Source organism: Aplidium turbinatum, chromosome 2 (assembly GCF_918807975.1).
Source record: "Aplidium turbinatum chromosome 2, kaAplTurb1.1, whole genome shotgun sequence".
In the NCBI taxonomy this organism is placed as follows: domain Eukaryota; kingdom Metazoa; phylum Chordata; class Ascidiacea; order Aplousobranchia; family Polyclinidae; genus Aplidium; species Aplidium turbinatum.
In genome coordinates this window covers 15,397,060-15,414,616 of record NC_137473.1, presented here as the reverse complement: position 1 = coordinate 15,414,616, position 17,557 = coordinate 15,397,060, and positions in this window count along the sequence as shown.

Genomic DNA, 17,557 nt, shown 5'->3' with positions numbered 1-17,557 from the left:
CGCTATGCATCGGTCTACGCCTTCCGACGTACACCTGACCCACGCTGCAGCCGACTCCAATGTCTGTTTCCAGTTGTCTACTCTACTTATGACTTAAATTTGGTACTACTCATTACTCGAAATCGATCACTGGGTAGAGGCAGTGATCGAGTTACGATCAATAAGGCCCAATCCACCCAAATACTACAAATAGCTGAGCTAACAAAACACCAACCCAGGCTAGCTCAGAAGAAAAGGAAAGGGGAAAAATGGCAACTCCAATCCAGAGTTTCATGTGCCAGAGATTACTTGTAAGTCAATGTTCAGAGCCTAATTTAGTTAATGCTCGTAGATCTGTTAAATCTGGTTAATCTGAAGTTTAAACATTAAGGTCAAGTGCTACAAAAATAAATTGAACATAGTTAGCACAAACCTTTTGAGAAGCCACGTTAGGAGTCGAACAGGTCATGCAGTGAACTTTAGCACACCCTCACGCAGTGGTGGACTTTGGGGTGGGCAACCGCCCAGGGCCCACAAATTTATGGAGCCCGCGCTTATGATGACCCTGAGCGAGCTTCCTTTTTAGAAACCCGTCGACGGAAACGCAAGAGATTCTTGTTTGAAGATACAGATGAGGATGCTGAAAGCAACAGAAGCAGCAAGGGAAGCATTTAGAGTAGACTTTTTCAATGTTCTCCAAGATGAAGCTATTACCAAGATGGATGATAGGTTTGAAAAAATCATGGAGTTCCAAATAAAGTAGGGTTTTGTGTGTGATATTTGTTTGCCGACCCCCATCACAGCAGAAAATCTGTTAAAAAAAATGGTCTGAAGCATCCCCAGAATTTTCTGGAGACCTTGACAGTGAAGAACCTTCCACTGAAGTGCAGAGCTTTACAAGAATATATTCACCATTGAAAACAAAAGAAACCACAGTTCTATCTGTATCAAAACAAACTGAATGTTGTATAGCCTACGCTAACTTGTGTTTGTTACTAAGACTATTTCTTACTGTGCCAGTTACTGTAGCTTCAGGAGAAAGATCATTTTCTAAACTAAAGTTGATAAAAAATTACCTTCGCTCTACAATGAGCCAAGAACGCTTGGTTGGACTAGCTGTTGTTTCAATTGAGCACAACGTGGGCAAAACATTGGACAATGCTTCTCTTATTAAAGAGTTTGCCGCAATAAATACTAGAAAGGTGCATTTTGTGTAAGTGCTGCAGACGGGTGGTGTAGGACTCGGAGGACACTGTGTGTGGTGGTACAACACAGCATCAGAGTGATGTGAAGATATCACAGCATGAAATACACCTTCAATAATAATAATCGTGTTTTTATTTGCGCCCATTTTATTTGCAACATACAGTACACTGCGATCACAGATCACCTTTCTCGCTTACCATCGCTGTTTGTTGTTGTATCATGTTCTTTTTGTATCATTCCTTTTTGTATCATTGTATCATGTATCATTCCTTTTTGTGTTATTGTAATTTATGGTTATTTTAGTTTGCTTACTTTAATTAGTCGATACCGGGCTGTATGGGGCCCTCATATTACTTATTGCCCAGGGCCCACAAAACCTTAAGGCCACCACTGCCCTCACGTTAGGGTCTCACACAAAAAGAGATTCAACAAGTCTGCACGCCAAGAATTGTTATGCTTTAGTGGCGGCAACAGAGAGCAATACGAAGTGTCAAAAAAGGGGCAAATCTTCAAGCGGATTCTACACCGGCCCCAATATAACTGTAGCCTACCAAACAGATCATATTCAAATTAAGACGCTTGACACAACACAATGGCCAACCCCAGCAGTGACATAGGACCAAGAACAGCTAACGATGAGCACCAAGAGGAAAGGTTAGATAAACGATAAAATCTAAAATGTGAAGGCTACCCCCAAACGAGTAGATACAATTGCAACAACAAACTTGATGCGGGCATGTGATCAATCTCGTGGTGCGGCAGACGAAGGAAGCACGAGCAGAATGATTTAAAAATAGGGTAAATATCTTACGTATACTTAAAAATATATAAAGATTTTGACGTTTATAGACGCCTTCAATTAAGCATCTATAAAAATAATTTCCCGAAACAATTTTTGGAATTTTCTCTTTGAATCGTGTTCAGAATTGAATTTCCTTTCCAGGGATGTCAATCTCGTGGTGCGGGAGACGAAGGAAACGCGAGCAGAATGATTTAAAATGGGGTAAATATCTCACGTATTTAAAAACAAATAAAGATTTTGACGATTTGACACGCCTTCAATTAAGCGTCTATAAAAATACTTTCCTGAAATAATTTTTGGAATTTTCTTTTGAATCGTGTTTAGAATCAAATTTCCTTTCCAGGGGTATCAATCTCGCGGTGTGAAAGACGAAGGAAACGCGAGCAGAATGATTTAAAAATGGGGTAAATATCTTACGTACTTAAAAATAAATAGAGATTTTAACGTTTATAGACGCCTTCAATTAAGCATCTATAAAAACCCTTTCCCTAAATAAGTTTCGGAGTTTTCTTTTTGAATCGTGTTCAGAATTAAATTTCCTTTCCAGGGGTGTCAATCTCGTGGTGCGGCAGACGAAGGAAACGCGAGCAGAATGATTTAAAAATGGAGTAAATATTTTACGTATATTTAAAAATAAATAGAGATTTTGACGTTTAAATACGCCTTCAATTAAGCATCTATAAAAATACTTTCCCGAAATAATTTTCGGAATTTTCTTTTTGAATCGTGTTCAGAATTAAATTTCCTTTCCAGGGGTGTCAATTTCGTGGTGCGGCAGACGAAGGAAACGCGAGCAGAATGATTTAAAAATGGGGTAAATATCTTAAGTACTTGAAAATAAAGATTTTGACCTTTTGACATGCCTTCAATTAAGCATCTATAAAAATACTTTTCTGAAATAATTTTCAAAATTTCCTTTTTGAATCGTGTTTAGAATTAAATTCCCTTTCCTGGGGTGTCAATCTCGTGGTACGGCAGACAAAGGAAACGCGAACAGAAAGATTTAAAATGGGGTAAATATCTTAGGTATTTAAAAATAAATAGAGATTTTAACGTTTATAGACGCCTTCAGTTGAGCGTTTATATGGTAAAAAAAGCGGAAATAATACAAAATAATGCAAAAGACTTGTACAAAAACAAATTCCTTGTTTTTCATTTGTTTGTTAAGTTATTTTTTGTTGTAAGGTTTTCCCACCGCACCTTTGAGGCAACCTTATGCGGTCGTTAGGTTTTTTGTTAACGCAGGACCTGTCGCCAGTAGCCATATTACACCTGCCTATCAGCACATCTTGAGTAGTGCAAAAAAATTGTAGGAACAGTTAATGCCTTATCAATACTGAACTTTTCAGAATTTGACAAATTGGTGTGTAAATTGAACAGATCTTAATTTGAAACTTAAATTACTATAGAAAGCGAATATATACGTTTCGAATGGGTATTTTTTAAGTTTTTATAGATTACTTACATCTACAATGATTTGATTTAGAAATCAGTAGGTAACAGGTAATGAAGAATAATTTTTATTCTCTGAGTGCAACATAACCGTTTAAACGTTTGTTCAGCAAATCGAATAGGATGCTGTAGATTCTTTCGCTTAGGCTTTAGCTTTTACGTAGAAAAACAAGTATCCTCAATCATGCATTACCTTTGTCATTTCGAAAAAAGAAATACGTCGAACTTTTTAGTCATTAGAATTCCCAAACTACATTGGCTTCTTTGAGACAATAACAAATGTAACGGCCGTTTTCCTTCCCTTCACCAAAATGTGCAATGGCACTTACGAATTTGTAATTACATTCAACGCCATTTGCATCCTCAAGAGTAAAAGTTTCATCTGCTGTGACACATTTGTTTGTTTGTTTGTTTGTTTATCTTTATCCTGCATTGCGGGAAAGCGGACTTGAGCGCTATGCATCGGTGTACGCCTTCCGACATACACCTGACCTACGCTGCAGCCGACAGCAATGTCTGTTTCCGGTTGTCTACTCTACTTATGACTTAAATTTGGTACTACCCATTACTCGAAAATCGATCACTAGGTAGAGGCAATTATCGTAAAGTTTCTTGCCCAGAGAAACAACAGCAAGTGCGAGTGGCTGGAGTCGAACATGCAGGCTCTCGACTGCGAGCCCAACTGCGAGCCCAACCCATTTGATTACACCAGTATTTCTACCTAAAGACAGAACCAAAACTTTGGGGGAACTAAATATTTTTTTACTCGTAGTATAGTTCACACTGTTACATTTGCAACATGGTCAGGGGCGCCGGAACGATTTTTGACTGGGGGGGCAAGATTACGAAAAAAGGGCACTTTTGTTTACTAAAAGGCCAATTTTTTTTTTAAGTTTTAAGATAAGATATAGCAATAATGCTAATCTATCAGCTCACTATGTATTGAGTAATGACAGCCTACAAGTGTCCGGTATACAAAGAAGGGCATCATGCCATGTTATAATGATGTAACCTACTGTCAAGCCTTAAAGCAGCCTGCGGCCATGGCCGGTAAGTAGTGTTTGAATGACCACCGGTGCTACCTCCTCAATCGGCCAAGTTTGGCCGCCGGTCTCTTTTAGCCAATTATTTATTTCGCAATAGAATGATCGTGAATTAGCTGTCGAAAATATGTAGTATCAAAGAGTGACGCAAAGTTAGGTCAGCGCGTCATAATCGCCACTGTTGCATTGTGCGGGAATATTTGTTATTGATGGAATATACCCATCTGCGATCACCAGCGTTGTAAGTCTTGTTTGTAGGCCTAATTCTCGACGTTTATTTTAACAAAGTCGTAATCCGAAGTGCTAATTTACGTCGGCTGACAATATTGTCGTTTTTATGTCGATTCGATGTTGTCGGACATTGAATCGTTGTTGAAAAGGAGAACTAGATTAGTTGACATCCGAGGGGAAAACATTTTTTGATCATATTTTGCAAAAATTATGCTTCTTTTAGTCATGTCCTTCACATCATTGAAATACTTATTTTATTACCTTGCCGTCATCGTCAACACATGTCGAACGTTGTTTTTCGTTGCTAAAAAGAATTCTAGGGGAGTGGCAAACTTCTTTAAAATCAGCCACATTGGAGACAATCGTGCGAGTGTCGTTAGAATGGTCCCGCAGTTCTGGATTACAATCCCGATGAAGCAGTTATTGCGTGGTGCAACGAATCTACTGTAGGACGTCGCCCAGGCCCAGACTTCAACAACGCTAACTGATCATTTTAGCATTGTTGCAAGTTTAATTCTATTTACTTGTGCTATCGTTATTTTATATTTAGGCCTCCAAGCACGCAGATTTGGCCGCCGAGAAGGAGCTCCCGGTAGGCCACGATGGCTGCCAAAAAAAAACGAGTTTTAAGGCTTGTACTGTGTTGCAAAATTTTGTGCCGTAATATTATTTTGAGGCAAAAATGAAAGATTATAATTAGGCTAAAAGCGAATAGCAGAAATTTTTATATTGCAAAATGTGCATTAGCTTACATGACCTTAAAAGGGCACCATTGCCCCCCCTGCCCCTCCATCTGCAGTAAAATTGAGGGCAGGGGGGGCATCCGCCCCCCCTGCCCCCCCCCCCCCGCTTCCGGCGCCCCTGAACATGGTGACATTTCGTCGTCAACGAGCAAGTTCTTTAGATATACCGTAAGGATAAAACATTGTTTTCTGAAATCCAGTGGTAGCTTACATTGGTAGAAATAATACTTTTTCGTTATTTCAATGAAGCTCACTTTTGAACCGCATTCAATACACTGGTGATGCGTGATGTATTCCAGTGTCAATGTTATATCAGAGCGCTCTAATAACAATGGCCATGACGATTCGCTAAAAAACTCGGCAGGGTCATGTTGCAAGTCCAGTGGAAATTTACTTCTTATATCATTCAACGTGTTTTTAAGTAGATTTTCTTCTACGTTTCTGTTAACAATAAGGTTATGCATTATAAGAAATAAATTTCTGTCCAGTTTAGCAATACCTTTGTCGCTTTGCAGCCACGATATTGGCACATCACGTGTTATAATTACAAATTTAAGCGCTTGCAATGCAACGTACAACCAACAGGAGTTATCTACATTTACTAAGTCAGGAGGAGGATTGCTATTAGGAGTTCCAGATCGAATCATTAAATCGGGATGAGCTTTGATAGCGTTTGTAACAATGTAATATATCATCCAATGTCGATAGGTTGTGAAAAAATCAACATCTAAATTTCTTTGGTTGAGCTTTCTATCGCTGTTGTTGCAGAGAATATCCGCTGTCATGCAAACGGCCACTCCACAAGTATTGTTGTCTGGTTGCATCAAGATGTGTTTAGTGTCTACGGTACAATCATTCTAACATAGCCCGTAATCAACCAAGACATTTAATAAACAATCTACGCCGTCAAGAAAGAACTTTGAAACATCACTGGACATGCCATTGTTTAATGAATCATAGCAATGTAAGAACTTCTTTTGGATGGAAAAATGTAACAAACGAAAATGACCATTGCACAAGAAAGGAAGAAGAACGACGGGTCACAGTTTGTCCTCGTTTTCTATCATGGCCGTTTTGAAAAATTTTATTGACTTTACGGGTGTCCCTTGAAGAAGCTTGCTTGTGGAATCGCAGTCTAAAGCCCCTATGGCGTTAATGTTGCTCGGTTCATTGACTTTTAGCAAAATGTAAGCGTCTACCAGACGTTTGATTGGCCAACCAACGGCCGATGATTTGTATAGTGCTTTTCCAATTCGCTTTTGATTTTCCTACAGGGGTTATTACATGCCGTAAGTAAATCTAGCCAAGACACTTCGTGGTTTTTGTCTATTACGAGAGCGGTATCAGATAAACAGTTACGATTTATTGCCAAACTGTGCCACACCTTAGTTGAAAATTCCTTCATGTACTCGAAATCTTTTCTTATAGCAGTCCACAAGTCATTTATCTTTGTGTCATCACACATAGGGGTTACAAAAGCAGTGTTTTTATAAACAGCCGATGTGGACATGGACTCACTTATGACATTGACGTATCGAATATGCTTTTTTGATTCATTGTTAGTGTGAAACCCAGTTGAACGACGTTTTTTTGGTTTTCTAAATTTAGAAACTACCAGACTAGTGCAATGGTTTGAGTCATCTTTCAATGTTGGTGGATATAATGTGCAGAGTATATTTTTTCACTAGTTCTGATTTCATTTTCATATTGTTCCACAAAATTATCGGTACTTACAACTCGCTTTCCTTTTAAATAAATTTGTTTCAAATTCCAAAAATGCTGCTCAATGATTCCTTGAGTTAAGTTATCCCTAGAAACATTTCTTAGTTCGGAAGAAATAACATTTTTAAACCAAGAGGAAACTAAACTTGATCATTTGGGCGTTGATGATGAGACGAATGTCGGGATAAGTCTCCCAGAATTAGCTGCGAAGTTGTGCTAATTCGACTTAAAACAATTCGAATGAGTTGGGAACAAAAGTTCTTGTCCATATAAACATTTTCGTGCTCCAGCTTTGAATTGCAATGGTTATTGAGGTGATACGAAAAGTTATTAGAATCTAAAAAAGCGACAAGTCTGTTGTGGTAGCGTAAGTAAATTGGAGATTTCAATTCTTGTTTTTGATCCTCACGCATGCTGGTATGAAAATGGTCAGTCAGGTCGTTTACATCGGTTTCTTCAATTTCAGTTGTAACTTTTGATTTAGTTTCGCAAGGTTTAACGCCTTGATGCAGTCTGTTAAAATGATAGTCCCCTTGAAAAGACGTTCTTTCGCAATTGGTTACCCAAATAATGCCATTCCATTATTTCGTACATCTACAGCAGGGGTGTCCAACCCGTGGCCCGCGTTGACTCGTTCGTTCACCTTTTTTGTTGTAGTCACACTAGTTATCTCTTTTACTCGTGGCCTGCGCAATCATTCATACTCAATCATAAACCGCATGAGGCCTTTGGCCAAAAAGGTTGGGCACCCCTGATCTACAGTGATGAAAAAAGCTGTTTTCATCCTTGAAAAATCAAATGCCCTACTCGCAATAATAAAACGCTTATAGTCTTAGACTAAATGTTAGTCAAATATTAGGTATTGTATATTGCCTGGAAATAATAAGGAACGAATATCCTTTGGACCCCCGACACAAATACCACTCCATCAAAAAGAATATTTCATCGGATCGAGAGGTTTAACGTTAGTTTTATAAAAAGCGATTCCAGTTAACCTACCTTTGCTAAAGGGTAGATGGTTTGAGCCGCTTTTACCAATTTCACAACATCTCGCTGGAAAGCGTCTTCGTCAAAGCTGCCGTTTGTACCTAGCGCTAACATCACAACTGATACATTGCGGAATACATTTCCTTGCAGAATCTCTCTTGTTCCATCACACAATCTCCCACCAGGCAATTGCCCATAGAACAAACGGGCTTGAAGCTGATGGACGAACGACCTGTTGTTGAAAAACATGCTTTACTTTTTTAAGGTCTAAATTAGACGTAGCCTATCTATGGCAATAAATCAATTACGTATCATCGAATAAGGTATAGCTTCTCATGTAACTTCACCGAAGTGATGTTAATACGCAATTAAACTGGTATGTTGGAACGATTTCATACTTTTCAAAATGCGATTTGTGATGAAACGAAAGTCTTATGAAACGAAACAAAATCGATCAAAACGACATCAAGACAGATTTTATCTTTGTTGTATTCTGATACATGCTTGGCAGGCAACTCAAGATTTAGATTAGCCTAAATGGAAAGGAAGGCAAAAAATATGATTATATCCAACTGCCAGGGTTGGAAGTAACGACTAGTTGTCACTATTCGATAGCGTTATTCGTTGCTTTCTGAATATCGAATGCTTATACCCATTCCTTTTAAAAATAAATATCGAATGCGCGTTATTCACTGCTTTTTTACGCAAGCAACGAAATCATTATTCGTTTTTCACTAATCAATATTTAGGAGAACTGCTGAATCATTTTTTGTTGTTCACTTACTTTGTCGTCAAAACGAATTTACGAGATTTAGTTTTCGAATTACTATCCGACCTAACCCCTTCCGGTTTTCGAACTTTAAAGGATTAAGGAAAAATTTGCAACCTTGCGGTTTTCTAGCAAATTTGGGCTTGTTTTTTGGCCAGTCAATTTTTAGTAATTGTTATTCATTGATTTTTTTTAAGTATCGATAGCGGGAAGTCATTGCTTTTTTGGGCACTATCGAATAGTGAAATAGTCATTGCTTTTTCACTAACGACTTCCAACCCTGCCAACTGCAGACGTGCCGTTGTGTCTTTCGAAATGAATTTGTTTGGTTTCGAATAGACTCTTTTCTTGATCAAACTGCTCGAATATTATTGCCTATATACAAGCGATTGTGATGGTGTGCCATGAAAATAAGTAGAAATTTTTTTAGTAGAAACGTTGCAAACGTGTTGAACACTATATTCTTTCCTGGGGCAGCACAATGTTCCTTGCATTGCTGTTACCAGAGATGTACGCAAATTCTACGCCGCATATTTGCGGCGTATACTTTTTGTTTGCGCTAACGCTTGCGGCCACATTTTTTTGGATAGTTTGCGCTTGAGGCTACGCCGTAAAGTTTTTGCGGTTTTTTAGCGCATAGCGTCAACGCATACTTTTTATTGTCTTTTTTTCGCTGCAACACGCCAATACCTTCCAGAGCTGCAGTTGAAAGAATGTTTTCAATGGGCAAAGTTTTCAAGAATGTTTTCAATATTGGAACCAAAACACAGCAAAATGTCATGATGAACACTTTCAGATGCTTGTGTTTCTTCGTGAAAATTCAAAATAAAACTTGTTTGTTTCGAGTGGTTTATACCGTGTACATGTTTGGCACCTAGCAAACACAATGAGTTTACGCTAGTGTATGCGCTGACGCTGACGCCGCCAACTTTTTTATAAGTTACTTTGACGCATACGGCGTATGATTTTTCGTACGTTTGCGTTTACGCTGACGGCGTCAATATTTTTTGTATGCGCGTACATCACTGGCTGTCACCAATCAGCAACATGCAAGGTTTAGGAGCCGATAACTTGCCATGGAGAGTTGCAACCTTTCGACCTCCAATCCCACAATTATAATGAAGGGGCTTCGTTCTCCGACTATAAGAAGCTCTTCCATGACGTGAATTACGGGGTTGACGCATATCTTATCAAGGAAAGGGAAGTAGTTTACTTTCAAATTTAAATACACTTGACTATAACCTGAGTGATTTTTCTGAAACACTGGATGCAGCTGTTTTAATGTTGCTTACCGCAGCCTATTTAGACAAGAAAGCTATATATTTAAAATTTATATGACTTCTTTCGAAATGCCAGTGAATCGATCAGTAGCTTATAGCCTACCTACCATGATGCATTTGTGAAAAAATCTTAAAGGTATAGTTTTCTTGGACTAATTAAACGAGAACAGAATGTCTATCCTTTACTGACAACTTCTCTTCGTCTTTAATAAAACTTTAATAAACGATTCTTTCAAAGCACATTCTCACGAATAGCCTACACAAATAAATTCTCGAATGATCTAATTCTAATGCTAAAGTTCACGATCAAGTTTGTGAAGTCTACCTGTTAAAATGTGTTGAGTTACAACAAGCAAATTTAATTGCAAGTCACAACTCACAACTAAGCGCACAGCTTTTAAACTAAACGAACGAAAGGCGAGTAATGCAGTTCATTGGCGGAAAGCATCCTGCATCGGAGGTGCGAAAAGTGCGCCGATTAGAAAGCGAAGATGAGTTTTCGGTTATTTTAACAACAATCAAATGAAAAGTTCGGAAGGTCTACAGACAGTAGTAACAATATGATAACTAACCTCTTATTGTAAGCTCTATCGTAAGCGTACAATACTTTTATCGCATAAAAAGAGGACATGTTTAGCAAAATTCTGAAAAATATTTCGGGAAGGTATTTTTATAGATGCTTAATTGAACTCGTGTCAAAAGGTCAAAATCTTTATTTTAAATACGTAAGATATTTACCCCATTTTTAAATCATTCTTCTCGCGTTTCCTTCGTCTGCCGTACCTCGAGATTGACACCCCTGAAAAGGAAATTTAATTCTAAACACGATTCAAAAAGAAAATTTCGAAAATTATTTCAGGAAAGTATTTTTATAGATGCTTAATTGAAGGCGTGTCAAAACGCCAAACTCTTTATTTATTTTCAAATACGTAATATCTTTACCCGATTTTTAAATCAATCTGCTCGCGTTTCCTTCGTCTGCCGCATCACGAGATTGACACTCCTGGAAAGGAAATTTAATTCTGAACACGATTCAAAAAGAAAATTCAAAAAAATATTTCGGGAATGTAATTTTATAGACGATTTTGTGATGCTTACTTTTTTTTGCAAAATTACATATAGCCTAACAGTCTTAATATACGATATTATGTTTTACTTTTCGCAATTGCACTTGCTTTATCTTTGACAAGTCGAGTTTTTTATTTAAATTTCTGTGTTCACTGTTCATTTGCCTATGGATAAAATATAAGATTTGCTTTGATGTGGTAACGAGAAGTGATTTTATCAGCTTCCGAGTGTTGCTGCTTTCAGCGCATTATTTACCGCGCAAATTTTTAAGGATGATTTTTTTAGGCGGATTGCGCAGAATTATTCTGCCAGAATGACGGTGGTGAGATTACTTGTAAGTCAATTTTCAGAGCCTACTTTAGTTAATGCTCGTAGTCGTAGGTCTGTTAAATCTGGTTAATCTGATTTTTAAACATTAAGGTCAAGTGCTGCAAAAATAAATAAAACATAGTTAGCACAAACCTTTTGAGAAGCCACGCTGGGAGTCGAACAGGCCATGCAGTGAACTTTAGCACACCCTCACGTTAGGGTAGCTCTCACAAAAGGAGATTCAACAACTCTGCACACCAAGAACTGTTGTGCTTTAGTGGCGGCAACAGAGAGCAATACGAAGTGTCAAAAAAAGGGCAAATCTTCAAGCGGATTCTACAATAAGTCATCATCATCAGAGCAGGTAACTAAAAAAGCCATTGCCGTCGTTGATAATAACTGGAGTTGTGGTGCAGAGGAACAGACTGTGGTGCAGTGTGGTGCACTTTGGTGCAGTGGTGCAACTGTGCGCAACTGTGGTGCAGAGGAACAGACAGCAGATAACATCGTCTACCACTGCTCGACGTTTACTCCTCCAAGGGCAGTTGGCCTGTCAACGCTGGAAGACTCTACAATCAAGTGGCTGCTCGAAGAATGCCCGGACATTTGACCCCAATGAAATGTAGTCCAAAAAACAACCTCTCATACGAAAGAAGAAGAAGAAGACTGGAGTTGAGGTGACCAATACCAAAGACGCATTTTCGAAGTATTATTGCTTCATGTAGACTCTTTGTAGACAGACATAAAACAAAAAACATTGTTTTCAGTGATAAAACCTTGCAATTTCAACCAATTGCAATATGTAACGAAAAAGATGTTATTCATTTGTATGAAACATTGTGGAATAAATTTCTCTTTCGATTTGTTCGGAAACTGTGACAAGTCCGTCATCCCACCTCAAGCTATGTTGACGAAGAGGATTGCATTCACCACCCCTTGTAATATCCAAATCGTATAGATACAAAGTGCCGTTACCTGACGCTACTGCAATCCGAAGGGTACGTTCAAATAATTGCAATGAACATGTGGTTTTGTGTCCACCAACGGGTAATTTCGCGTAACCAAAATCAATTCCTTGATAAAATGTACCAGCTGGAACATAAGGTGCAGCCGCATATTCTACGGCTGATTTTAAATAGTTCCACCATGACCGTCTTTCGCTTTCACTCTGTTCTTCTAGCTTAAATATGTGAACTGTTTGCGTGTTGCTGGTTGAAACCAAATACTCGGAGTCTTCGCTGAAACATAAACCGCTGATTTTGACAAAAGGTGTATACCCACGTCTGCATTCGTGCAACAAATTTCCGTTCGTCATTGAAAACACTCTTATTAGAGTTCCTTTTGTGGACGCAGTGGCAAGCTTTGAGCCGAGTTTGTTAAATTTTAAAGCTGCGACAGGATTCTGGTGGGCTGATATTGTCATCACCGACGTAAGGTGGTAAACGTCGAAGATCTGCACTTTTCCTTCATGTAAGTAGTTTGAATAGGCCATATATTCCATGTCTCTTCTGGGGCTCAACTCAATTACTCCTTGGGCATTTTGAGGTGTTGAACTTATTGTATGCAATAAGTAGAAGTTCCGGGTTAAATCAAAAATGAAGACGTTATCCTCAGCAAAAACAATCAACCGCTCCTCGCTGGCTTTTAGTGCGGTCACCTTGTACGAAACTCTGTAAAACAATACCATTATGTGATTTAACTTTTTATCATGTTGCAGCTTAAATTACTTCATTTTTTTTAAATGTTTGGCCATGGTTAATCAACAGATTTAGAACACTGTAACGGAATACAGAGTTTCTTTCAATAGTTATTTATCATTTTTGGCTTTGGATTAAAAACTTTGTAAAGCAAGTAGGCTATACTAAAATTGTGTACGAAAGGCAGTAGGCTACACTTGAAGAACGCATTGGCATTACTTTAAAAAACACAAATAATAATCACATGTAAGCTACCGATTTTTGGTCGCTAAGTGGGACTACGCGATCGTATCTTTAGTGTGCGGAGGTTAGCAGAAAAGGTAGGCTACCACAAAAACAAAATTATTCGTCAAAATATTTTCAAAAAAATTTGTGATATTTTCATTTTGTCTAATTGATAAATGCTTTCATAATGATATGCATAAAAAGTATGTCGACGTTTTTTCATGTGGATTTAACGCCTGCATGACGTTGAACCAACGTGAAAAAATAACATTTGCCTGATGAGCTCAATAGGCTACGACAATTGTGACATACTGTACATCCCTCTTGCGCAGGTGTCATGTAGGCTATAAGATTTGACAACCCGTATCAAACTCGCAAAAATAATTGTGTTCAAGCTGGAAAGAGAATAAAGAAATAGCCTACTAGGCTACTAATATAATATGCTAAGAGGGAAAATGAAAGCAAAAACTTAGTACGGTATGGAAAAAGTGGCTGTTAATTCTCACATTGTATTTTATAATTTTCTAAACACTTGAACAAAATTGACAAAAATCGTCGAAATCTAGAAAATGCAAATAATAATTGGCAGTAGGTCTTGCATGGACCTACGTTTTGTAAACTCAAATACGAATAACAGTCTACGAGATCATGGCCTTTTCATGGAACATCTCACAAATAACTGAACTACATACTAGGAGATTGAAAGGAAACTCATTCCCATATTGTTAATCAATAGGCCTACATTACCTTAATTCGCGGAACACCTTTTGGCTGTTGATGTTGTATATCTGTATTATCGTTGGCGTAGATTGGAAAACTAATGCAAAGTGAGGTAGTCCAATCAACCACACGACCAAACACACGTCTTTCAAATGCTTGGAACCTCTCTGTATATAGATGTATCACCATCATCATGTTTTTTTATTTCCCACCATCAAGGCTCAAGGCAAAAAAGCAATAGGCTATCGCTTGCCATAGCACACCATAGCGACAAAACGCGAACGTAAAAGCGTGCTTTAGTCTAGAGCAGGGGTCACCAACTGGCGGCCCGCAGGCGCATGCGGCCCGCCACACTGTTATGAGCGGCCCGCTGAAGGTATCAGCGCACAAGTACAACCAAAAATACTTTTCTTGAGGAGTTAAAGAGCATGAAGGCAAAAAATACATTCCGGGAAGCATATTTTCGCTTTGCATACGATTCCACCGACCGACTAATCAGATTGTAGTTCTAGGTCGGGGTCGCTTAAAGTTATTCCAATGCGATGTCCAGCCACACTGTCCCAGTGGTTGACTAAAACGTCTGTTTTTGAATTTCGAAATTGTCTGTGAGTATAGGGTTGCTTATTTTAAGTTTGTAAATGTCATGTGAACACTAGTGTGCGTTTCACCGTTATTGTGTTTCACGAGCAGTGTTCCCTTTATGCAAGTTTTTGTTGGAAAAGTAGGTCGGTGTGCCAACTCAATCTACAATAAATTGGCAAAATATTATAATTATATAAATTTAAAAACTTTTTCTGGTTGTATTATGAAAATATTTAGCTTAGTACTGCAAAATGTGTTTAATCAACAACTCTTGCCATGCTGATAAGCACCGCAAGTGACAGTTGTCTGATAAACAAAGAAAGACGGTTTTATAGACTCTTACAAAAAGGATGAAAAACAAACTCATTGCTTTTTTAGAGGGAACACTGTTCATGAGTTACGATAGAAACGCTTTTTCGGTGTTTTCCTCAAGCGTTTGTTTCATGGTGCCTGGTTTCTTTCTCACTGTTATTGCAGCCTATTTTCGCTGATATGTTTGCAGATCACTATTGTTGCCTGTATTGCGATGTGTCAAATATTTCCTTGTTTACTGAAACTGGTAATTGCAAGATATCATTTGTGAAGCGAAGTGACAACACCACTCTTGCTTGGCAATGAATATTCTGATGAAACCGCTCGCCTCGCTATAAGTGGGCACAACAAGTGGCCTCGTTTATTAGGCATTGTTAAAGAAGTCAAAAGTGTTGTTAAAGGAACTTGGCCTGGCAGTAGCGCTGTTCGATTAATTTTGTTGCTGCGGTATTCTAAGATAAATATTAACAACATGTAACACTGGATATTGGGTTCGAAGTGCGTTCTTTTCTAGCATAAGAGTAAACATACTTAAAATTTTATTAGTGCGGCCCCCCACAGCTCTCCTTAGTGCCAAAGTGGCCCGCATGCAAAAAAGGTTGGTGACCCCTGGTCTAGAGAGAAGTGATTTACTAAATACAAGGATTTTGGCATTATATAATAGAGCAAAAACTGTGTGGTAAATATTATCAGTACAAAAAGAGTGTTGAATGCCAGTATGATAAAACTAGACAATTTTGTGAATGCGTTCGCCACGTCCCACCTTTAATAGGAGTTGCTGCCGCTTTCCATCCGATGGTGACAAAGGCTAAGCGGAACGACTAAAATAAATTCTAGTTAGGCCTAGCCTACTACTTCAAAAAGCCTTAATAGCCTACTAGCAGATCATTTCAACCTGGCTGAGATCTTCAGAAAGTTCTTAATGAAGGGGACTTTAGGCCATTAACCACTGAGCTAACGGAACGGACTTTGTTGGCTATTATATTTTGTGAGTCCTGCTGTAGATTATACTGTTGATGCTGCGCCAAGTCTTACCATTTTGCATCATTAGCAGAAAAAAACCGCAAACCATGCTTTTTTGGTATAAAAAAAAGTAGAAGTAGGCTACCTAAAGAAACGGCCTGATTTGTCACATTTTGCAGAAATTTCCAGATTTTGCCAACTTTGGACGACTGTTTAAATGATTTTTTCCAAAAATTATATTTTTCGCCTTCTATACTGTTTTTCCCCGACAACACAATAGGTTTTAACATCATCAGATGTTGAAAAACAAAGACAAATTGATTTTAAAGATTTTAGTCAGACTTTTAATTTTTCAATAACAGTCTGATTGAGCGTATTTCAATTTATTTTTTCTCATTTGCTACTGCTTCTTCAAGCCAACAAAAAGCTTTTATATCATTAAAAGAAAGCGAAAAGTAAAAACAACTCAGAAAATGTCAGTCAAACACTTGCAGTAGCAGTAATCAACATCTGCAAAATGTGACAAATTACAGGCCGCATCTCCAGGTGGCCATGGAGTATACCTATTACTGTACTGTATACGGTACACAACCACGAATTTGAGTTTGTATATGACATTTGCACAAGCTATTGTCAGCAAAAAGGTATATTTTTTTGTTTCTTGGTTAAAACATGCAATTGCCCATCGTTTTCTGTTTTTAGTTTTTCTTTTTTTTTGTACAATGCCAATACTGAGCAGTAGCTTAGCAACTTTAAAGATAATAGGCTTAAAAAGCATATACAGTAGTGTATGAAAGCGTTAAAACTTTTAAGTTACAGTGAACATGCAGCACAGACCAAGGATTGGTCTAAGTAGAATTGTACGGTAACTACATGCAACCAATTGGAGCTATGCTATAACACTTGAACTTACCACAATACTGCAAATATGTCCTTCTCTGTTCAATTGTATGCATTTCACTCCAGCTTCAGATCCGATGGACATACAAGAACCATTAAAGAACTCCACACAGTTGAACGGACATTCCTCTTCGTTGTTACATTCATCATTCATAATGAATTCTTGTTCAAAAAATTACTTCACTGCTTGTAAATAAACCTTACATAAACAAAAGCCGCTTGAATATCAGTACACTATTGACCAATCTTAAAACTATTAAACAATGATAGCCAAATCAACTTTCATCGGTTGATCAATTGATCATGTGATTAAAGTCACAACTGATAAAACGTTTAGGCAATATGTACAAATTTCCTGTTTTGATTATAGGTTGATACAATCATTGCTATAAGTAAGGCAATTTTTTGGAAACCTAAAAAACCCAAAAAGGTGACTTTAATTTTGCAAAAAAGTAACCATAAGGTAACTTTATTCAACAAAAACAAGAAAGCGAAAGAAATAAGCTTAGCAGCAATTCAACATAAAAAAGCATCTAAATTAGTTTCAATTTGTGCTCAAATCATAAT